The sequence below is a fragment of the Macaca nemestrina genome, chromosome 19 (assembly GCF_043159975.1).
Source record: "Macaca nemestrina isolate mMacNem1 chromosome 19, mMacNem.hap1, whole genome shotgun sequence".
In the NCBI taxonomy this organism is placed as follows: domain Eukaryota; kingdom Metazoa; phylum Chordata; class Mammalia; order Primates; family Cercopithecidae; genus Macaca; species Macaca nemestrina.
In genome coordinates this window covers 48,101,060-48,126,454 of record NC_092143.1, presented here as the reverse complement: position 1 = coordinate 48,126,454, position 25,395 = coordinate 48,101,060, and the positions used below count along the sequence as shown (strand labels likewise).

The following is a 25,395-nucleotide window of genomic DNA, read 5'->3' as shown; positions in this document are numbered from 1 at the left end:
GCCTTTCCCCTATCAAAACTCTCCTATTTTGTGCTCCACTTTTTCAGGATCAGTTTTTCTGCTGGGTAAGTATGGGTAATGTGAGATGTTTAGCTTTGATTTTCTGTATTAGCATCTCTGTGCAGGTGTCTGATGATAAAATTAGGTTCCCAGAATATGTGGTACAATATGAATACATAATTTTCATTACTGGCTAATATTTTGGCTATAGAGAGTTATAGAGAACTTGGTTTTATAGTGTGAAAATGTCAAGAAAATGCCCTTAGCCATTCAGTTTTAATGCCTTTATGCCATTCAGGCACAAGAAGCCAGACTATTTTATTTCTCTTGATTTAGGCTGTGACTTTGCTGGCCTTACATAGCCTTTCAGAAGTGTAGCTGCCCTTTCCAGGCAATTCCTATCCCCAGAGAGGACACACATGTATACAACCAAAGACATTCACTATAGATACATCAGATCTACCTTAATTTCTTTAATGTCTCACAAAAAGCTACCATCATTAGTCTTGGAGAAGGAAGTAGGTAACCATTTCAAAGGCCAAGACAGTTTGTATAATGGTTAAGGACCAGACTTGGAGGCAGAGGTCCTGAGTTTAAATCCAAGACCTATAACTTATTATATGAAAGTTAGGCAGCTCACTGTACTTCAGTTTCCTCAACTGTAAAATGAGGGCAGTGATAGCACCTACCTCGAAAAACTGTTGTGAGAATTGTATATACCTGGCATGCAGCAAGTACAATAAGTATTTGCTATTATTCCTATTTTGTCATTGGCTACTTTTGAAGAATCTCCATACTATTGGAGAAGAGTAACAGACTATGTGATCAGTAAGAGATGAAATGATACACATCCTTTTGGTGTGTTCACTGGTTAATGTGTTGCCCCTCCCAGGGAATATAATGCTGTAAAAACCATCATTGTATCAATATGCTCCTGCTGGGTCCATGGCTCCTTAAGGAGGAGAGCATATGCTAGAATTTCAGGCACCATAGGAAGTCAATGAGGGGAATATTTTTGTTGAAGGAGAAAACTCTTTTAAAGTTGCTGATTACGTCTACCCATTGAGTCAGCTATACTCCTTAAGTATAAAAACAAAATTATTTGTATGTTTCTTTCTATTTTTTATTGTAAAGTTTTATATTATGTTTTCTTTTTAATTTTTAAAAATGCCACAATGTCAAACCATTCCAAAAGGTTATAACTCCCAAAATGTTAAAAATCACTGACTAGAGATAAATTGTAATTCAAAGCCCATGATCCCATAATCAGGGAAAATTTGTAGGCTCCAAAAACTAGTAGGATGATGACACTAGGTTCAAAAAGATGTATTATTCTAAGGCATATTCTGACCTGGATAATTACTGAGAAGCTCGGAAGAAAAACAATTACATATCAACATAATTGCTATCCAAAAACAAACAAAAACCATAACTAATACTAAAAAAGAATTGCAAAATATATTTTTAGCACCTACTCCATTAAAAGACCTTATCTCATAGGAGACCTATATTATTTTATTAATTCAATTTTATATTGGAAGAAGTGAAGGCTTGACGAAATAAAGCAACTTGCCCAAGTCCTGCAGGTGGTAGCTTTTTATGCCAAGAGTCAAATTCAGATATCTCTAGCTCTGTGCTCAAACTCTGAAACTGCAACCTCTGTTCACACATTCAGTGCTCACAACACAAGTCTTGACTTTTCATCTTGGCAGGAGAGGAGCTCCATAGTTAATCCTAAAATGCTTTTCTGCCTCATCTTTCTTCATCACCCCAGACCAATCCTCTGTTACAGCTGTGGCAGTCTTCTCACTGACCTTGTTATCTGTTGTGCCTAACTGTGTCCTCTGGACCTTCAGGTTTCACATCCATAATAATCTCCTGTTCTCCACTCTGCTGATTTAAACCTTGATATTCCTCAGAACATTCTTAATGTAATCAGCTTCACACATCTTCCCCTGGGCTCCCAAATTTGGTGCAATTACCTGTCTGCTGGACTTCCTGTGTCATTGCTGGAGTTTTGTTTGACTGACATCATAGGTTCCTTTTGTTTCTGTGCAGCATACAGCTTACCTCCCTGAATAGGGCAGGGTCTTATGCCTCCTCTTACATCTTTTATCTAACACATGGTAAGCCCTCAGTAAACACTAGGTAATTGACTAATGATCTGTTTTGTGACAAAAAAATAAAAATAAAAAAGCCTTTGGATGAGTCTGTTGTTTATTATAGAATTTCACAAGAGAGAATAAGTTCTTGAAAATGAAAGTGATTGAGAAGAGTTCATAGAAAAGTCTTCCTCGTTGGAGACCAGGCTGCTCAACATGGTGAAATCCTGTCTCTACTAAAAATAAAAAATTAGCTGGATGTGGTGGCACACGCCTATAGTCCCAGCTACTTGGGAGGCTGAGGCAGGAGAATCACTTGAACCTGGGAAGAGGAGGTTGCAGTGAGCCGAGATCGCACCACCATACTCCAACCTGGGCAACAGGATGAGACTCCATCTCAAAACAAAAACAAACAAACAAAGGTCTTCCTCATAAGAGAAAATTTATCCTTCTCCTTTGCAGAAAATGCCTCTGTAGTACAAAAACTTTAAAAATGCAAATATTTTTAAAGAAAACAAAAACTTTATAAAAGCAAAGTTCAGCATAAATACATGTGACCTACACATGTTGTTGCTGTTATATAGTTAATATATATACTAGTTAATTCAGATTAGGCAAAGAAGTTGAATCAATACTGGGGAGAAAATAAGTACATTGACAGATCTTTTCCAGATAATCTTCAAGATTCCCATGGTGAGAATAAAAACTATGGCCAAGGAAATCAATAAAGAAAAAAAGTTATCCAAAGTCAGGTCTAATAATTTGAAGAATTTTACATGCTTCAACTAGATTCTCAGAGACATCAAACAACTTGTCCAAGTTCTGCAGGTGGTAGTTTTATACGCCAAGAGTCACACAGATGAGTGTGTTACTCTTCATGTGGTGAGACATGGACTTGCGCTTATTCTGTGACAAAATTTCATTATCTAGAAAACAAAGAAAGTGAACTGAACTGAACAATCACAAATGTTAGTTTGAGCTATTTTAAATTATTTGGCTTCAAACAGCGTTAATCCTAAAGAAATAAAGTAGGGAAATTTTGTAACTGGTGACCTCTTATTTTTCTAGAATTCACCTTCCCCACCCCGCCCTACTTCTAACCTTCCCAAGGCAGAAAATAATGTCATGTTGCCCTCTGGTTTATCACCAACAAATCTATACCTTTATATTACAGTTTGCAACCACTTTCTTGGGTATTATCTTATATGGCCTTCACAAGTTCATGTTATACAGAAACAAACCCCTTTTGCAGATGTTCAGTTTCATGGAGGTTAAGAAACGTACCATAAAGTTTGATGTGTTGGGGAAGGTAGTTGTACCTCCAGTGCTTTTTTCTTTCCCTGGGCCATGCTGTCTCTCAGGGGCCTACAATGCAGGTGATTCTCCAAACTGATCTAATGTTACTGAGCCTATGTCCCACAGCTTTGCTATCACTTCTTCTTCACTACTCAAATAAGAACTCTACTCAAGTTCCTCATTTAAATGGGATGCCTAGCTCTACTAAAATCTCAGCATAAAACAATAACATCTGTCTTAATCGATGACTGAAAGAAAGTTCCTCCCATAAATATCAAATAGAATGTCAAAGTCAACCCATTAGGCCTAGGGAGGGTAACAGTGAAAATTTTAAGTTTCAGGGCCTGATTAAGAAGAAAGATAGGTAAGACTGAAAGACATATAGGTTTATATTTTCTTTAAAATCGTCCACATATTGCTTTGTCTTCAATGCACACACAGTGGCAGGAGTTGAGGGTAGGTAGGAGTGGAAATTCAACAGATGTAAAAGGTAAAGGTCCTATCTTTAGGAAGATAGACATATAGAGTGGTAGATATATATATATATATACACACACACACATATACATGTAGATTTCTTTCATTTTAGGCAAGTTATAAATTGAATGTACAATTTATAAACCAGCAGCATGTAGTCAAATTCCAAACTGCAGGGATGAAGTGCTCAGTGAGGAGCTGAAAGAAGGGGTAAGGATCACTAATAGAATGCAGGCTTAGGAAGGGGATTTGAGCCCAGCTCTGAAGGATGTCTAGGCTTTATACATGGGAAAGTGGAGGCGATGCTAGCTCTGGAGCTGACAGTTAAAGTGCACGCAAAATTTTGGTTGAAAACTACACACATGATCTTCACCTAATTTTCTTCCTCTTACTCAAAGATGGAAGAGTGAATCAAGGTGTGGAAAAAGGAAGGGAATAATATGACTCTGATATCATGAAGACTTTGTCTTAAAGCAATAAGGAAGACATCTTAGAAAACAGGAAGAGACTGCCTGTCACATGTGTTAAACTACAATTTCCCAAGTAATACTGCTTTTCTATTTGTGTTTTATCTCTTCCCTTGAGTCCCACCACAGTGCCAGGCCCTGGGATGCACTAGTCTTGAAACACTTCAGAACAACACTTTTACTGCACCCCAGGGAGGCAGCTAAATGCTAGCACATCTGTGCATTTTATAGAAACCGAAGCATAGGCAAATTGGTTTTTTTGGGGGAGAGGAGGAGGGATGTCCAACTGTCTGTTACTTCACAAGACTCTTTGAATTCAATCCACTTCATAGCCCGTATGGCTGGTGTATATGGATGGACATAACCATTCAAACATTTTCAGAAACTGGTAGAAGTGTCACTAAGGACTTGGAAGAGTCCAATTGCCTTACCTTCAATCACTGACACTCTTCAGTTTTCATTTCTCTTTGCCAGTATTTGGGCATATATATTTTTTCTTCTCTCTTTTAACACTAATTAATAGACTGTATTTTTCAGAACAGTTTTACAGAAAAATTGAGCAGAAAGTACAATTCCACATGCCCCAACACCTTCCATCATAATTTTTTCTATAGTTAATACCTTGCATTATTACTGTATATTTGATGAACAAACACTGAGAAATTATATAAGTTAAAGTTTTTAGTTTACATTGGGGTCCCTCTTGTGTTATATAGTTCTTTGGGCTTTGACAGATGTATAATGCCAGGTATCAACCCATATAGTGTCATACAAAAGAGTTTCAGTGCCTGAAAATCCCCTGTGCTCCATCTCTTCATCCCTCAATACCCTCATACTTCTTTCTTTCTTCTTCTTCTTCTTCTTCTTTTTTTTTTTTTTTTTTTTTTTTGTGAGACAGAGTCTCGCTCTGTCACCTAGGCTGGAGTGCTGTGGCATGAGCTCAGCTCACTGCAACCTCCGCCTCCCAGGTTCAAGCGATTCTTCTGCCCCAGCCTCCTGAGTAGCTGGGACTACAGGTGCCCACTGCCATGTCTGGCTAATTTTTTTGTATTTTTAGTAGAGACGGGGTTTCACCATATTGGCCAGGCTGGTCTCGAACTCCTAACCTTGTGATCTACCCACCTTGGCCTCCCAAAGTGCTGGGATTACAGGCATGAGCCACTGCTCTTTCTTAAAATGTAAAAATCTTTAGAACTATGAAGTGAGAAAGAGCTTATAATCTGCTATAGTCAAATCTTTATAGAAGAGACTGAACGTGAAATATTGTTAAATTTAATGATGGAATAGTGGTGGCATGCTAGTCCTGAATTCTTTCCTCCTGCCCTGCCATTACATGGTGTTTTTCAGGATAGAACATAAAGCTCAAATGAAGATCAACCACCACCCTTAAATTAAGTTTTTCAAATAAATAGGATTATAATGCTATTAGGATGGGAAGACATGTTTGGAGGTGTATTTAATTGGGGGAGGGCATAACTGAAATTCCCTAAGCAGATCTAGAGACATATGGTGGGGATAAAAAGGGACAGTTCAGGGACTGACTGTTTATGGCCAGCTTTTGGTTCCATCTTCTAAAGGGAAAAGGTAAATTAATCTTTGAAGTTTTCTTCTAAGATTCTCAGACTGGCTTAATCAGGAAAAGCAGGGAAACAAGTTCCATGGCTCAAGAACAAAGCGTTCTTGCTAAAACATCTTTCAGTGTCATGATTAAGAACACAACCTCTGTAGTGAGACTGACATGAATTCAAATTGTGACTCCTGGATCTGTGTGATATCTGTACATCCCAGTTTCTCCAGCCCATGCGTGACCAACAGTACCTATATTTTAACTGGGACTTGTAAAGAAGAAGATGAGATGGCAGTTGCCAAGAGGCTCACTCAGCCACTGACCAACATGATGTTATTCACAAACAATAGTTCATAATGTAGTGTCGTAATAATGAGCTGCTGAATGGTATGATAGTGAAAAGAAGACTAACCTCCCTAAGGAGTTAGAAAAGAAATCAGAAAAAAGCTGGAGTGTGTGTGTGTGTTTGCATGTATGTATGAATAGATGATGTTTGAACAATTACAAAAGAAAAGGAGGACCCTAGGGATTGACAGACAGGATGGTAAATGATAGATGAAGTTTCCAGAAACGGAAGTAGGAGATCAGTGGGTACAAACCAAGTTTGTGAGTGGGCAGCATGCCGGGAATCCCAGTTAAGGCATCTTTCTTTGACCTTATGAAAGAAAAAATTCTGTTTTAAATTGAAAAACTACACTTTATTTTATTAACTATTATTATTATCATTATTATTATTACTGTTTAATTTCCAGGTTCTTTATCAAGAAGATACTTTTTGTTTTTGCCACCTTACGAAGTTAAATCAAAATAAATACCTGCCTCCAACCAATGAAATGCTAATTCATGTACTTAGCAGAGAAATCACTTTAATGTTGGCCTAAACTCTTTGCCCTAGCATCACCGGACCCCATCACTGGAGAACACGAGTTAATAAGCTACGCAAAACCCTGCAACATTGTATTCTCAGTGTGCGCTTATGAGACAACTACCCAAGTAAAAGGTTAAAACAAGAAAATATTTAGCAGGAAGTTTAATTCTCTCTGAGGGATTAAAAATTGGCTTCCTGCATTTCTGTGTTAAGGCTCAACTGTTCTGTAGAGCCACACACCTGGGGACCCTGAGACCTGAGAACAAGGGTAAGTAAAGCCCTTTGACTGGTGGCGAAAAGAACGAACAAGCAAGATTCTACTAGTTTTCAAGAACTGTTATGAAATCCGAAGAAGTAGTTCTTGGAATTTCAGGCTGATGGCCCTTCTGTTCTCTACTGAAAGATTTCCCATTGCAGCTAGGCAGTCCACTTTCTTCCTGTATGTTTTGGTACCAAGTAATGGTCTCTAATTTGTGCACACTATTGGCCATAAATAGCAGATGGTTTGTACACACCATTTCAATTTCATTATAATGCTTTTCAAATTTTCATTCTTTGAAATGTTTAAGTTTTCATTCTTAAGTGAGCCATCAAAGCCTTACAGTACAGAAAAGTGAGGGGAAAAGACTTGGTGGTTTTAATTTTAGACAGCAGTTGTCAGATTGGAGAGAAAAACATTTGAGGAGGTAGGTGAGAGAGACAGGGAAAGACAGCCAGGGAATGTGTTGGGCCACTTAAACCAGACCAACCACAAATACATTCACCACGGAGAAGTAAATCTGACCCTCAATTCCATCCATCTACATGACAACTGTTCTCCTTCAAATGGTGGTTCATGTTCATAAAAAATTTAAGAAAGGGAGATGAATGTGTCTTACTTCAGTGTTTATGAGAGTGTTCTGGAAGGATTTTTTTCTCCAATATATAAAAATTCAGCATGCCTAGCAGAGAGGATTTGGTAAGGGACAGAGAGAAGCATTTTTTGTCATTATGTTAATGTACCATCCCAACTTCACTATTGATGCCAACAGCCCTCGGGGTGCGAGGCTTTCTCTCACTCTCAGGTCAATTCCTCTGCGTGTGTTGCACAGAGAGCCCCCTTCAACAGGGAGCTTTGACTCGTGAACATAGACATACCTACTGGGCCATTCCCACACACATAAACGATAATCTCAGGACTGTTTCCTATTTTTTTATATTTCAAATCCAGGCTGTGGGTTTTTCAGTTGGAGCTCTTTGATTTCATTCAGGGACAGCAGTGTAAGGGAAGCTGGAAAACTATTCCACCAGGCTTCAAGCATATGCCTGGATTTGTTTACCATAAACAAAATCTTCTCAGCGACTGTTACTGTCACCATAGCAACAAGATTGAGGTTACATCTATCAACAAAGCACCACATAAGGCGAAGGCGAGCAGTTAATAAAGAAGAGCAATGATAATTACACAGCAGTCGGCCGCCAGCTCAAATACAGAGGCCTTTTTTTCCCCCCTAAATTCTAGTTCCATTTTCGATGTAGAAATGGAAAGTATAACTCAAAAGGCATTTGGATGCCCATTTCTGGAGTTGTCTGGGAGATGGAAAAATAAACAGCTGGAACTTCTCCACAGATCTTAGCTCTATGGCATAACCCTGTTAGTAGGTTTACTTACCTTGGTCTGGTAAAACTGCCTCATTAATGATTAAGAAAAAGAAATCAGAAATGTCTGTGGAAAAATCAATTTCTGATTTAAAATACAAATATTGAAACAAAATCCCAGAGATCAAGAATGGGCTTACAGAGGAAAGTGAAATTAAATGGACACAATTTCCTGTGCTCTTCATTGAGACGAGTAGGTTTAGGTGAATTGAATTTGTAGTTCCTAAGTTTTATTTAATATTGATCAAGCATCTTATACCCTATTTAGGTCATAGTTTCATACTTTAATTTCAAATGAACAGAACCATATCAAAGAGATACAGGGAAGATACAAAAATGTAAAACGGATTCATTCACTAAACTTTAATTGGATATTGAGATGAGTATAATGAATCAGGCATTATACTAATCCTAAAAGATGCTAAGGAAAAAACCCAGAGACTTCCCATTCTCAGAGATGTTGATAATTTTCACTATTTTGTAAATCTACATAATACATATAAAACAAAGTTCTGGGAGTGATATTGACAAAATACAGAAAAGGCAGTGCTGTATTTTATGAGGTGATTTTTACCTAATTAGAAGTGAACTGTATTATGTCTGGCCTAGAAAATTCAGAATATCTACAGGTGGAGAATGCAATCTCAAAAGTAAAATGGACAAAGTATCCTCATAAATCTCAGCACCAACTTTTATATCTTCATCTTTGCCTTCAGCGTAATTTTCATGGCTAACCACATGACCTTTCCACGTGAACTGAGGCATTAATCTAGACACAGCAAGATGTGTTACCAATTGACCTGTATATTAGTTTCGTAGAGCTGCTGTAACAAATTGCCAAAAACTGGGGTAACTTAAAACAACAGAAATGTATACTCTCACAGTTCTAGAAGTTAGATATCAATATCAAGGTATACACAGGTTCATGCTCCCTATGAAAGCTCTAATCCCTATGAAAGCTCTAGGGAAGAAGCCTTCCTTTGCCTCTTCCACCTTCTGGTAGTTGCCCTGCAGTCTCATAACTCCAGTCTTCACCTCCATTCTCCCATAGTCTTCTCCATGTCTCTTAACTTCTTGCCTTTCCCTGTCCATCCTCCCTGCCCCTCAACCTCTGGTAACTGCCATTCTACTCTCTACTTCTATGAGCTCGACTTTTTAAGATTCCACGTATAAGTGAAATAATACAGTATGTGTTTGTGTGCCTGACTTATTTCACTTAACATAATGTCCTGCAGGTTCATCCATGTTGTCATAAATGTCAAGATGAAATTTTTTCTTTTTTTAATGTTGAATAGTATCCCACAGTGTATATATACATCAAATTTTAAAAACCCATTTGTTTGCTGATACATTTGATGATTGTTTTTATATCTTGGCTATTAGGAATAAGGCATATCGTCATTTGGTATACAGACATATCTTCAACTTACTGATTTAAATTCCCTTTGGTATGTACCCAGAAGTGGAATTGCTGAATATGATAATCTTATTTTTAGTTTTTTGAGGAACTTCATATTGGTTTCCAAAATGGTTGTGCTAATTTACAATACCAACAACAGGATTCCTTTTTCTCCACATCCTTGCCAGCACTTGTTATCTTTTATTCTTTAAATAATAACCTATGTAATAGGTGTGAGGTAAGGTGATATCTCACTATGGTTTTAATTTGCATTTCTTTGATGATTAGAGATGTTTGACTTTTTTATGTATCTATTGGCCTTTTGTATATCTTCTTTTGACAAATGTCTATTCAAGTCCTTTGCCTATTTTTTAGTAGGGTTATTTGTTTCCTTGTTATTGAGTAGTCTGAGTTTCTCATATATTTTGGAGATTAGCCCCTAATCAAAGTATGATTGACAAATAGTTTCTCACAATCCATGGGCTGTCTCATCACTATATTGTTTCCTTTGCTGTGTAGAAACTTTTTAGTATGATGTAATGCCATTAATATACTTTTGCTTCTATTGCTTGGGCTTTAGGAGTGCTATTCAAGAAATCCCTTTCCAGATCAATGTCATAGAGCTTTTCCCCTATGTTATCTTCTAGCAGTTTCATAGTTTTAGGTCTAGAACATAGATATGTGGATTTATTTCTGGGCTCTCTATCCTATTCCATTGGTCAGTATATCTGTTTTTATGCCATTACCATGCTGCCTTGATTACTATAGTTTTGTAATATATTTTGAAACCTAGTAGTGGGATGCCTCCACCTATGCACATTTTGGACAAGATTTCATTGGTTATTTGGGATCTTTTGTTGTTCCATGAAAATTTTAGGATTAAAATTTTCATTTTATTCCACATTCAAGGGGTACATGTGCAGAGTTCTTCCATGGGGGGGGGGTACGTGTGCAGAGTTCATCCATGGGTATATTACCTGATGCTGAGGTTTGGACTTCTAATGATCCTAACATCCAAGCAGTGAACATAGTATCTGATAGGTAGTTTTCCAATCTTTCCCCCTTCTCTCTCTCTCCACTGTTAGAATCCTCAGTGTTTATTGCTCCCACCTTTTTGTCTGTGTGTACCCAATGTCTAGCTCCCACTCATAAGTAAAAACATGCAGTTTTTGGTTTGCTGTTTCTGTGTTAATTCACTTAAGATAATGGCCTGCAGCTGTATTCATGTTACTGCAAAGGATATGATGGTGTTCTTTTTTTTAGCTGCATAGTATTCCATGGAGTGTATTTACTACATTTTAAAAAATCCAATCCACTGTTGATGGAAACCTGGGTAGATTCCATGTCTTTGCTATTGTGAATAGTATTACTATAAAAAGTGTGCAATGCTTTATGAATTTGCATATCATCTTTGCACAGGAGCCATGCTAATCTTTTCTATATTGTTCCAATTTTAGTAGATGTGGTGCCCAAGCAAGCAAAATTTTAGGATATTTTCCCCCTATATCTATGAAGAATGACATTAGAATTTTAAGAAGGATTGCACTGAATCTCTGGATCCCTTTGGGCAGTATGGACATTTAAATATTAATTGAATCCATGAAAACAGGATGTCTTTCCATTTATTAATATATTTGTGTAATCTTTAATTTATTTCCTCAATGTTTATTGTTTCTGGTATAAAGCTCTTTCACTTCCTTGGTCACATTTACTCCCAGTAGCTTATTGGTTTATTTATTTTTGACGGAATTGTAAATGGAATAGTTCCCCTAATTTTTTTCACTAGTTCAATTTTGTGGCTAAAATCATCCTTTTAGCTTAATATAATCCATTGATGCTAACACAAAGTAATTGCTTATACTCCAAAATATCTAGGGTATCTTCATAGACCCTCTGCATACTGCTATGCACTCATCTATACTCAAATGTCTGGGAAATCTTGGTCAACCTTATTCCCTAACCCTAATGATCATATTGTAAAAATACATAGGCCAGGGACCTATATAAAACATAAAGGCCAGGGACCCAACTGGACAAAAGATGGTTTTTAGAGTTGCCTCAAGAACCTTTTACCTTATCTATCTTCCAGTGGTGCCTCTTCCCAGCTGCAGACTTATCTGAACACTCTCGCTTACCAAAGATTAAGCCTTGAATATGCCTTTCAGATACACAATAGCCATACTTTCCAGCTTCCCAGAACACTTCTCCAGATTAGGCCATGAACAGGCAATCATGACAGTCATGAAAGAGATTGAGAATAATTCTGGGTCTGAGATAAGGAGCACTTGGGAAATTTTTAACATTCTGATTCCTAATCATATATATATATGTGTGTGTGTGTGTGTGTGTGTGTGTGTGTGTATAGAGAGAGAGAGATTTCCAAGGGCAGCAGCTACTCCTAGCTGAAAAGTAACCTTGGTGTATTTTAAGAATGTTAGTAACCTGAGCCATATGAAAGGGAGCATGATATATAACAAGATTCTAGCTTAGATAAATGAATGGTAAAGGCCTACATTAGAATTGCTAAGGGCACAGATATGTCTCTCTCTATATATACGTAGAGAGAGAGAGAGAGAGGGAGAGAGAGAAACATAAACAGCCATCTTAGTTATTCCTAGGACTGCCTTTGATGTGGGGAACTCATCCCACTCACAGCCTCGGTTCTGTCACTCTCCCATTTCTCCAACTGGCATGACTTTGCTGCGTCTCCAGGGTGCTGTACCTACTGTAGCTCTTCTGAAAAAATGTAGGCAGATTTGTTTTCTTCTTCTCCCCCAAATCCTCACATTAATTATCAATTTTGATAAAATATTTCTTTTTCCTTTTCTTTTTGTTTTTAAGCAAAAGCATTTAAAATAAAACTTGCTAAGATGCTATGGAAAAATAAATAATAAAGGAAAACATCAAAGCGAATTGCAGTTTTCTGATTCTGTGATGACAAGTGACATAAATTGTGAGGTATTCAGACTCCTGGTTCATATTTGACTCCTGACGAGTTGGGTCCTGGTACAGCCTATCTAGAAAAATCATTCTGTAGAAATATTTTTTGGTATGTGAGACTATTTCTTTACTCCTTGCCCTAAACAAGCTCTGGGGATTGACCACATGTTACTTAAGTTATTGCTGCAATGGGCATTTTAGGGGCTTCTCTAATTTTCAGCCTCTGGTGGCAGAGATACTTTAACTGTCTCAACATCTCCCACCCCTTCCAGTTTCAGGTCTGCACCCACTGACATCATCGTATATTACTTTTATCTGGAAATCTCTAGTTCTGTGCCCTTAGAAATTCTAATGTAGGCCTTTACCATTCATTTATCTAAGCTAGAGTCTTGTTATATATCATGCTCCCTTTCATATGGCTCAGGTTACTAACATTCTTAAAATACACCAAGGTTACTTTTCAGCTAGGAGTAGCTGCTACACTTGGATAATTCCTTCAGAATTGTAGGTTAAAAGCATTATTAATATTTTCCCTTTTTGTGGCTTCTCTTGTCCATCATTAAATCTTCTCTGATGAACATATGTATAAATATTCTTTATTCTGATAAAGTTAATTTTATTAGTTTTTCCTCTGTGATTATTTTAGTGCCCTGTATTCTGCCATATTATCTTCTAGAAATTTCATCATTTTTTCTTTTTCATTTAGATTGACAATAAACCTATATTTGATATTTGTGAATGTATGAGTAGGGGTCAGTTTTATTATTTTTTCATAGGAATAGTTGATTATCCAATCATATTCATTGAAAGACTGTTCATTTTACACTTCTCTAGTGTCATGACTGTCACTGTAGGTCCATATTGTCATGGGCCTGTTTCTAGACTCCATTCATTTGGCCTTTTGTCTATTCTTAGCTTAACTCTATGATGATCTAATTTCTATAGATTTATAAGTATTGATATCTAATATAACATGCATTCACTCAATTTTTCCTTCTTAAAGGCTTCTTCAAATCTTGTTGGCTCTTTCCATTATCACATACATTTTAGAATCAGTTCATTAAGTTATAAGACACACATACACACACATACACACACACATCTCAGAAGAAAAAGCAAATTTTCACAATTTTGATTGATACTGAATCAAATTCATAGATTGATTCAGATATAATTCACATTTTTCATCCTATTACTATGATTTGTCTCCTATTTATTAAGGTTTTTGTGTCAATACTATTTTTATAGTTTTCTGTTTAGAAGTCTTGCATGTATTCTGTTAAATTTATTTTTAAGCATTTGATTTTTTTATTATAAATGACATTTAAAAGATCACACCTTCTTATTTTTCATTGCTTGAATATAAAAATACAAATTAAAAAAAAATATTGACTTTGTAACTACCAATCTTGCTATTCTAATGTGTCAGTTCTGATAACTTATCTGTAGATTCTGGTGGATTTTCTTGTGGATTATATCTTCTGCAAATAATGACTTTGTTTTGAGACAAAGTCTCGCCATGTTGCCCAGGCTGGAGTGCTGTGGCATGATCTTGGCTCACTGCAGCCTTGATCTTTTGGACTCAAGCAATCCTCCCACCTAAGTCCCTCGAGTAGCTAGGACTATAAGTGTGCATCACTATGCCTGGCTACCTTTTTTTTCTTTTTGTTGAAATGAGGTCTCCCTATATTGCCCAGGCAGGTCTCAAACTCCTTGGCTTTTATTTATGTTTTCTCATCCTGACAAAGTTATTTATTGTTTTATTTTTGTACTAAGATTTCCAGAACAATATTGAGTGAAAGCATCTGTACTGGGAATTCTTGTCATTCAACATTTTATTATTATACATGATGGTTGTTGTAAATGTTTTTTCTACTTATATTTTATCAGATTAATGTAATTTTCTTCTGAATTTAGGATGCTAGTAGCATTTTTTAAATCATTACTGTGAGATGAAATTATTTTAAAAATACTTTAGGGGTGTTCCAAGATGGCCAAATAGGAACAGCTCCAGTCTGCAGCTCTCAGTGCGATCACCGCGGAAGATGGGTGATTTCTGCATTTCCAACTGAGGTACCTCAGATGAACAAGGGTTCATCTCACTGGGACTGATTGGACAGTGGGCGCAGCCCACGGAGGGTGAGCTGAAGCAGGGTGGGGCGTCGCCTCACCCAGGAAGCACAAGGGGTCTGGGGATTTCCCTTTCCTAGCCAAGGGAAGCTGTGACAGACTACCTGGAAAAACGGAACACCCCCGCCAAAATACTGCACTTTTCCCAGGGTCTTAGCAACTGACAGACAAGGTGATTCTCTCCTGTGCCTGGCTTGGCGGGTCCCACCCCCACAAAGCCTTGTTCACTGCTAGCGCAGCAGTCTGAGATTGATCTGCCAGGCTGCAAGGTGGCATACTGGCTGGAGGAGTGGCGTCCACCATTGCTGAGGCTTGAGTAGGCAAACAAAGAGTCCAGGAAGCTTGAACTGGGCAGAGCCCACCACAGCTCAACAAGGCCTACTGCCTCTAGACTCCACCTCTGTGGGCAGGGCATAGCTGAACAAAACGCAGCAGAAAACTTCTGCAGACTTAAATGTCCCTGTCTGACAGCTCTGAAGAGAGGAATGGTTCTCCCAGCATGGCGTTTGAGCTCTGAGAACCGACATACTACCTCCTCAAGTGGGTCCCTGACACCCCCGTGTAACCTCACTGGGAGATACCTCCCAGTAGGGGGCGACAGACACCTTATATAGGCATCTGCCCCTCTGGAACAAGCTTCCAGAGGAAGGATTAGGCAGCAATATTTGCTGTTCTGCAGCCTCCACTGGTGATACCCCGGCAAACAGGGTCTGGAGTGGACTTCAGCAAACTCCAACAGACTTGCAGCTGATGGACCTGACTGTTAGAAGGAAAACTAACAAACAGAAAGGGATAGCATCAACATCAACAAAAATGTCATCTACACCAAAACCCTATCTGTAGGTCACCACCATCAAAGACCAAAGGTAGATAAAACCACAAAGATGCAGAGAAACGAGAACAGAAAAGCTGAAAATTCTAAAAATCAGGGCACCTCTTCTCCTCCAAAGGATTCAGCTCCTTGCCAGCAATGGAACAAAGCTGGACGGAGAGTGATTTTGACAAATTGACAGAAGTAGGCTTCAGAAGGTCAGTAATAACAAACTTCTCCGAGCTAAAGGAGGATGTTCGAACCCATCACAAGGAAGCTAAAAACCTTGAAAAAAGATTAGACAAATGGCTAACTAGAATAAACAGTGTAGAGAAGACCTTAAATGACCTGATGGAGCTGAAAACTACAGCACGAGAACTTCGTGATGCATGCACAAGCATCAGTAGCCGATTCAATCAAGTGGAAGAAAGGTATCAGTGATTGAAGATCAAACTAATGAAATAAAGTGATAAGGGAAGTTTAGAGAAAACAGAGTAAACAGAAATGAACAAAGCCTCCAAGAAATATGGGAATACATGAAAAGACCAAATCTATGTTTGATTGGTGTACCTGAAAGTGATGGAGAGAATGGAACCAAATTAGAAAACACTCTTCAGGATATTATCCAGGAGAACTTCCCCAACCTAGCAAGGCAGGTGAACATTCAAATTCAGGAAATACAGAGAACACCACAAAGATTCTGCTCGAGAAGAGCAACCCCAAGACACGTAACTGTCATATTCACCAAGGTTGAAATGAAGGAAAAAATGTTAAGGGCAGCCAGAGAGAAACGTCGAGTTACCCACAAAGGGAAGCTCATCAGACTAATAGTGAATCTTTCAGCAGAAACCCTACAAGCCAGAAGAGAGTGGGTGCCAATATTCAATATTCTTAAAGAAAAGAATTTTCAACTCTGAATTTATGAAGAAACTAAGCTTATGAAGAAACTAAGCTTCATAAGTGAAGGAGAAATAAAATCCTTTACAGACAAGCAAATGCTGAGAGGTTGTGTCACTACCAGGCCTGCCTTACAAGAGTTCCTGAAGGAAACAATGAACATGGAAAGAAACGACCACTAACAGCCACTACAAAAACATGCCAGATTGTAAAGACCATCGATACTATGAAGAAACTACATCAATTAATGGGCAAAATAACTAATGAACAACATAATGATGGGATCAAATTCACACATAACAATATTAACTTTAAATGTAAATGGGCTAAGTGCCCCAATTAAAAGACACAGAATGACAAATTGTATAGAGTCAAGACCCACCAGTGTGCTGTACTCAGGAGACCCATCTCACATGCAAAAACACACAGGCTCAAAATAAAGGGATGGAGGAAAATCTGCAAAGCACATGGAAAGCAAAAACAAACAAACAAACAAAAAAGCAGGGATTGCAATCCTAGTCTCTGATAAAACAGTTTAAGCCAACAAAGATCAAAAGAGACAAAGATCAAAGGCCATTACATAAAGGTAAAGGGATCAATTCGACAAGAAGAACTAAGTATCCTAAATATATATGCACCCAATAAAGTAGCACCCAGATTCATAAAGCAAGTCCTTAGGTCCTACAAAGAGAATTAGACTCCCACACAATAATAATGGGAGACTTTAACATCCCACTGTCAATATTAGACAGAGTAACAAGACAGAAGGTTAACAAAGATATCCAGGACCTGAACTCAGCTCTGCAACAAGCAGATCTGATAGACATCTACAGAACTCTCCATCCCAAATCAACAGAATCTACATTCTTCTCAGCACCACATCACACTTGTTCTAAAATTGGAAGTAAAGCACTCCTCAACAAATGTAAAAGAACAGAAATCACAGAAATCACAACAAACTGTCTCTCAGACCACAGTGCAATCAAATTAGAATTCAAGACTAAGCAACTCACTCAAAACAGCACAAGTACATGGAAACTGAACAACTACTCCTGAATGACTACTGGGTAAATAACGAAATGAAGGCAGACATAAAGATGTTCTTTGAAACCAATGAGAGCAAAGACTCAATGTACCAGAATCTCTGGGACACATTTAAAGCAGTGTGTAGAGGGAAATTTATAGCACTAAATGTCCACAAGTGAAAACAGGAAAGATCTAAAATCGACATCCTAACACCACTATTAAAAGAACTAGAGAAGCAAGAGCAAACAAATTCAAAAGCTAGCAGAAGGCAAGAAATAACTAAGATCAGAGCAGAACTGAAGGAGATTGAGACACAAAAAACCCTTCAAAAAATCGATGAATCCAGGAGCTGGTTTTTTGAAAAGATCAACAAAATTGATAGACTGCTAGTAAGACTAACAAAGAAGAAAAGAGAGAAGAATCAAATTGACGCAATAAAAAATGAAAAAGGGGATATCACCACTGATCCCACAGAAATACAAACTACCATCAGAGAACACTGTAAACACCTCTATGCAAATAAGCTAGAAAATCTAGAAGAAATGCATAAATTCCTGTACACAAATAGGCTCCCAAGACTAAACCAGGAAGAAGGTGTATCTCTGAATAGACCAATAACAGGCTCTGAAATTGAGACAATAATTAATAGCCTACCAACCAAAAAAAAAAAAAATCCAAGACCAGACAAATTCACAGCTAAATTCTACCAGAGGTACAAAGAGGAGATGGTACCATTCTTTCTGAAACTATTCCAATCAATAGAAAAAGAGGGAATCCTTCCTAACTCATTTTATGAGGCCAGCATCTCCTGATACCAAAGCCTGGCAGAGACACAACGAAAAAAGAGAATTTTAGGCCAATATCCCTGCTGAACATTGATGCAAAAATCCTCAATAAAATAATGGTAAACCGAGTCCAGCAGCACATCAAAAAAAACTTATCCACCACGATCAAGTCGACTTCATCCCTGGGATGCAAGGCTGGTTCAACAAATGCAAATCAATAAACATAATCTATCTCATAAACAGAACCAACAACAAAAACCACATAATTATCTCAATAGATGCAGAAAAGCCCTTCGACAAAATTCAACCACCCTTCATGCTAAAAACTCTCAAAAAACTAGGTATTGATGGAGCGTATCTCAAAATAATAAGAGCTATTTATGACAAATCCACAGCCAATATCATACTGAATGAGCAAAAAGTGGAAGCATTCCCTTTGAAAACCAGCACAAGACAGGAATGCACTATCTCACAACTCCTATTCAACATAATGTTGGAAGTTCTAGCCAGGGCAATCAGGCAAGAGAAGAAATAAAGGGTATTCAGTTTGGAAATGAAGAAGTCAAATTGTCCCTGTTTGCAGATGACATGATTGTATATTTAGAAAACCCCATTGTCTCAGCCCCAAATCTCCTTAAGCTGAAAAGCAACTTCAGCAGTCTCAAGATACAAAATCAATGTGCAAAAATCACAAGCATTCCTATGCACTATTAACAGACAAACAGAGAGCCAAATCATGAGTGAACTCCCATTCACAATTGCTACAAAGAGAATAAAATACCTAGGAATCCAACTTATAAGGGATGTGAAGGACCTCTTCAAGGACAACTACAAGTCACTGCTCAATGAAATAAAAGAGGACACAAACAAATGGAAGAATATTCCATGCTTATGGATAGGAAGAATCAGTATTGTGAAAATGGCCATACTGCCCAAAGTAATTTATAGATTCAATGCCATCCTCATCAAGCTACCAATGACTTTCTTCACAGAATTGGAAAAAAAAAAAAAAAAAAACTACATTAAAGTTCATATGGAACAAAAACTGCATTGCCAAGACAATCCTAATCAAAAAGAACAAAGCTGGTGGCATCACACTACCTGACTTCAAACTATACTACAAGGCTACAGCAACCAAAACAGCATGGTACTGTTACCGAACAGATATATAGACCAATGGAACAGAACAGAGGCCTCACAAATAATGCCACACATCTACAACCATCTGATCTTTGACAAACCTGACAAAAATAAGAAATGGGGAAGAATTCCCTATTTAGTAAATGGTGCTGGGAAAACTGGTTAGCCATATGTAGTAAGCTGAATCTGGATCCCTTCCTTACACCTTATACAAAAATTAATTCAAGATGGATTAAAGACTTACATGTTAGACCTAAAACCATAAAAACCCTGGAAGAAAACCTAGGCAATATCATTCAGGACATAGGCATGGGCAAGAACTTCATGACTAAAACACCAAAAGCAGTGGCAACAAAAGCCAAAATAGACAAATGAGTTCTAATTAAACTAAAGAGCTTCTGCATGGCAAAAGACACTACCATCAGAGTGAACAGGCAACCTACAGAATGGGAGAAAATTTTTGCAACCTACCCATCTGACAAAGCCCTTATATCCAGAATCTACAAATAACTCAAACAAATATATGAGAAAAAAACAAACAACCCTATCAAAAAGTGGGCAAAAGATATGAACAGACACTTCTCAAAAGAAGGCATCTATGCAGCCAACAGACACATGAAAAAATGCTCATCATCACTGGTCATCAGAGAAATGCAAATCGAAATCACAATGAGATACCATCTCATGCCAGTTAGAATGGCAATCATTAAAAAGTCAGGAAACAACAGATGCTGGAGAGGATGTGAAGAAATTTTAAAGCTTTTACACTCTTGGCAGGAGCGTAAATTGGTTCAACCATTGTGGAAGACAGTGTGGTGATTCCTCAAGGATCTAGAACTAGAATTACCATTTGAGCCAGCAATCCCGTTACTGAGTGTATACCCAAATGATCATAAATCATGCTACTATAAAGACACATGCACACGTATGTTTATCGCGGCACTATTCACAATAGCAAAGACTTGGAACCAACCCAAATGTCCATCGATGATATGCTGGATTAAGAAAATGTGGCACAAATACACTATGGAATACTATGCAGCCATAAAAAAAGGATGAGTTCATGTCCTTTGCAGGGACATGGATGAAGCTAGAAACCATCATTCTCAGCAAACTATCGCAAGAACAGAAAACCAAACACTGCATTTTCTCACTCATAGATGGGAATTGAACAATGAGATCACTTGGACATGGGGCAGGGAACATCACACACTGGGGCCTGTCGTGGGGTGGGGAGCTGGGGGAGGGATAGCATTAGGAGAAATACATCATGTAAATGATGAGTTGATGGGTGCGGCAAACCAATAAGGCACGTGTATACCTATGTATCAAACCTGCACGTTGTGCACATGTACCCTAGAACTTAAACTATAATAATAATAATAATAATAATAATAGTAATAGTAATAGTAATAAAAAGGTTAGACTGGGCACAGTGGCTCACACCTGTAATTCCAGCATTTTGGGAGGCAGAGGTGGGTGGATCACTTGGAGTCTGGAGTTCGAGACCAACCTGACCAACAGGGTGAAACCCTGTCTCTACTAAAAATACAAAAACTAGCCAGGTGTGGTGTGGTGGCAGGCGCCTTTATTCTCAGCTACATGGGAGGCTGAGGCAGGAGAATTGCTTGAGCCAGGGAAGCGAAGGTTGCAGTGAGTTGAGATCATGCCACTTCACTCCAGCCTGGGTGACAGAGGGAGACTCTGTCTCAAAAACAAAGAAAGGTTAAAAAAAAGAAAATAGTATGTTTGAGATGATCAACATGTAAAAATTGAAGCACCTAATAATAATTAAAATGAGAGCTACTGATTGAAAAAAATAAAAATGAAAGAGATACTGTAAGATGATCATAGGATTTTCATCAATTTTTATATTAATACAGTGAATTACGTTGATTAATATTTTGAAATAGTCAAATGTACAGACTAATTTTGAATTAGTCATGCTACCTTATACACACAAACATATACACTTATTTTTCTGTAGATTTTTATTAATCTTTTCTATATTTGCTAAAATTTCTCTCTTTGCTACTATGCTTATGTTTATATATAAAGGATACTTCATAAAGTAGTTTGAAGTTGTTTCTTTTTTAAAGTTTTCTGAAAGTATTTGTGGCATATTAGCATTGTTTCTTTCCTAAATGTTTAATAGAATTCACCAGTGGTACCTATAGAACTATTTTGATTTTCTATTCCTTTTGGGATTTGATTTGAAATTTATATTTTTCTATAAACTTGATTATTTCAAATTTAATCATCAAATATTTCTAATTATTTTGCATAAAGTTTTCCATATTATCATCATATTATCTATTAACTGTTTATAAAATTTATGCTAAGGACCACTTTATTATTTCTAACTTTAATTTTTTTGGTCATGGTTATTCTTGTATGAGGGTATGAATTTAAAGTGTCTTTCCAGTTTTGAACTTTGAAGATAATTTATCTAGTATGTATGTATTTTATTTTATTAATGTTTGCCATTATTTTAATCATTTCCTTCTTCACACTATTAGGATTCTTTTTTGTTCTATTTCTAATTTCTTTATGTTCAGTTGTTCTTTTAAAAAATACATTGTTTAATTCTACACATTTTTCTCTAAATATGAATTTATTAATGTTTTAATATAATTAACTCAAAAATTATTTTTCCTCCTATTTATTTTTTGATCAATGATTTATTTTTGAAGCTCATTTTTAAATTTTTTAAACAGTATATTCTGATTAATTTTTGCTACATATTGCCAGCTGAATTGCATTGTGGTTAGAGTACATACTCAATGTTCTTTTAGCGCTTTGACATTTGCTGAGACTAATGTATGGCACAATGTAAGGTGAAATTATTTCAAATCTTTCTGTGTATTTTCGATCATTGTGCATTTTGATGTTGTTGGTTATATACCAGTTAGGTCAAGTTTTCCAATCATAGTACTTGAATTTTGTATTAATATATGCTTACTCTTTACTCATTTATTGATATTTACAAAGGTATCAATTCATTTATTAATATTTATTGATGCTATTTATTAATTTGTTGACATTTATATCAGACCATCTTACACTATTCATTATGTCCCTTTTTCTATCTTCTGCATATTTAATCTATTTCTTTTTCATAGTCTTCATAATGCATATTTTCTTTGGTCTTCTCTTTCAGTTTATTAATTCAAACTTCAGCTATGTCATGTCTGCTATAAACTCAGCCACTAAATTCTAAATTATTTTTACATTTTTTATTTTTAGAGTTTTCTTTTTTTTTTTTTTTTTTTTTTTTGAGACGGAGTCTCGCTCTGCCGCCCAGGCTGGAGTGCAGTGGCCAGATCTCGGCTCACTGCAAGCTCCACATCCCGGGTTCACGCCATTCTCCTGCCTCAGCCTCCCGAGTATCTGGGACTACAGGCGCCCGCCACCTCGCCCGGCTAGTTTTTTGTATTTTTTAGTAGAGACGGGGTTTCACCGTGTCAGCCAGGATGGTCTCGATCTCCTGACCTCATGATCCGCCCGTCTCGGCCTCCCAAAGTGCTGGGATTACAGGCTTGAGCCACCGCGCCCGGCCTATTTTTAGAGTTTTCAATAGACTTTGTGGAGTGTCCAATTTTGTGCCAATATTTTCACTTTTGTCTCTTATTTACTTGCACATATTATGCATAATTATTTTAAAGTATGAATCTGATAACTTCAATATTTAAAGTCCTTTTTCTCCCCCCCTACTTTTTGTTATTTCTTCTGTATGCATCTCTCCCCCAACTACCATGTTTTCTGTCTTTTAGTGGTCATGGTTTATTTTGGATTGTGTACTTGACGTTTCATTTGAAAAATTGTTTTAAGATATAATTTGAGGCCTAGAATGCTGTACTCTTACTCAAAATAGTGTATTTCTTTGCGTCTTCCAGGTACTTGAGTGTACTAGCATTCCTGGACCCCTTCAATCCTAATTTCAGAGAGTGAGATTATTCAACATTGAACTAAAATTCCCGTGAAGTTCTGTCTAATTCTAGTGCACCCTTACTCCTATGATAAAATAAATCAGATCCAGACTTACAACCTACAGGTTCACCATTGTCGTCTCATTTTGGAGAGACCTGGACTGAGACACCTGCACATCTAGGCCACTGAAAGTATTGAAAGCATATCCTAACCTCTTAGTTTCTTAGCTTTCCTCTTTCACCTAAGGGAAAAGTGTCCATAAATATTAGATTTATTTTCCTGGTTATCTTTCTTCCCCTGAAATCTCATGTATTAATAGTTTGCTGACATATTAACTTGATGATACTCTCAATAATTTTCTTTCTTACATTTTGTGCAGTTTTCCTAGCTATCCATTGTGTATGGACTAGTCTTAATTATTGAGTCCAGTATACATGAAACAGCACCTGCACAATTTATTTACCTACTTATTTACTTTTTTTCTGTCTCCTCCATTAGACTATAAGTCCATGAACATAGAAACTGCCTCAATCCTTTTCATTACTCGAATACTAATATCAAGCTAGCATAATTCTCCTAATATAAAATGGTGTCCAATAAGTATTTTGGGATGAATAAGTCATAAGTATATGACAATAAAAATCGGAAAATCAGGATTGGCCTTATTTCAAATTGCTTTACTTTTAATTTAGCATTTTTGGTTTCAACAAATGTATTGACTATTATATGCAAACTTTAGTTGATATAAAATCAGAAATCTTTGGTTTATATTCTTGATTATCTATTTTGAAAAATCATTTAATTTTTCAAGTTGTCAGTTCCTTTTTCCATATTAATACTCATTTCATAGGATTTTACTGAATATCAAAAGAAAATTTGGAAAAGCCCTTCACATGGTCACAGGAAGTGGTCATTCATTTATTTCACTGATGAGTCTATGCTATGTGTAAAATATTGTGAAAGAACTAAGGTAAGTACCAGGATAGACAAGGTTTCTGCCCTCTTGTAGTTTATGTGTTACCAATAGAGACAAACAGTAAATAATTAATCACATGAGATATTACTTATTTAGATTTGTTTTGGCAGATATAAAGCAGATAAACACAGTACCATAGGAATAAATAACAAATAAACCTGACCAAATCTAGGGGGTCTACCAAAATTTTCTCAAAGCAGTGAGTTGCCTATCGCATATATAGCAAACATTTGTTAGGGGCTCATTATGTCCTAGACACTATACTATTGACCTGCTCTTTTTTGTTGTTTTGTGTTTTTTTTTTTTTTCTTTTTTGAGATGAAGTCTTACTCTGTCACCAGGCTAGAAAGCAGTGGTGTGATCTCAGCTCACTGCAACCTCAGCCTCCCTGGTTCAAGCAATTCTCCTGCCTCAGCCTCCCAATAGCTGAGACTACAGGCATGCGTTACCATGCCCAGCTAATTTTGGTATTTTTAGCAGATACGGGATTTCACCATTTTGGCCAGGATGATCTCGATCTCTTGACCTTGTGATCCGCCCACTTTGGCTTCCCCAAGTTTTGGGATTATAGACGTGAGCCACTGTGCCCAGCCTATTGACCTATTAATAATTCATTTCAGTTAATCTTCACAACGACCCAATTAACAAATAACATAAGCCAATACGTTTGGTGCTGCTGATACCTGTGCCTATTAATTTTGACATGAGGAAACTAAGGATTAGATAATTCAATTTGCCCAATTGAGAGTCTGTGGGTATTAAAGCATGTCATTAAGCTCCTGCAGATTGACTCCAAAGCCTGAGTTCGTAAACAGTATACAATATCATTCAGTCTTAGAAGAGGTGAAAGAGGAATACAATAGGCAACAAGATGTATGACATGGAAGAGGACTTATAGTTAAGATGTAGACAGACAGAACAACCTCTATTTCATGGTAGAAAGTAG

General features: G+C 37.1%; 1 long non-coding RNA gene and 1 other non-coding gene across 4 annotated transcripts in view; both read right to left on the bottom strand.

The window, feature by feature from the left end:
* Positions 1-1,364: 1,364 nt before the first annotated feature.
* Positions 1,365-25,395, bottom strand: part of LOC105499414 (uncharacterized) — a 41,695-nt gene continuing 17,664 nt past the window's right edge. For all 3 annotated transcript variants that reach the window (XR_011616910.1, XR_011616912.1, XR_011616911.1), the window contains one exon: positions 1,365-3,028. This is a non-coding gene — a long non-coding RNA (uncharacterized lncRNA). The remainder of the gene's footprint in view (positions 3,029-25,395) is intronic.
* Positions 11,189-11,291, bottom strand: LOC112423335 (U6 spliceosomal RNA). The gene has a single exon (XR_003013786.1). It is a non-coding gene; the product is annotated as a U6 spliceosomal RNA (small nuclear RNA).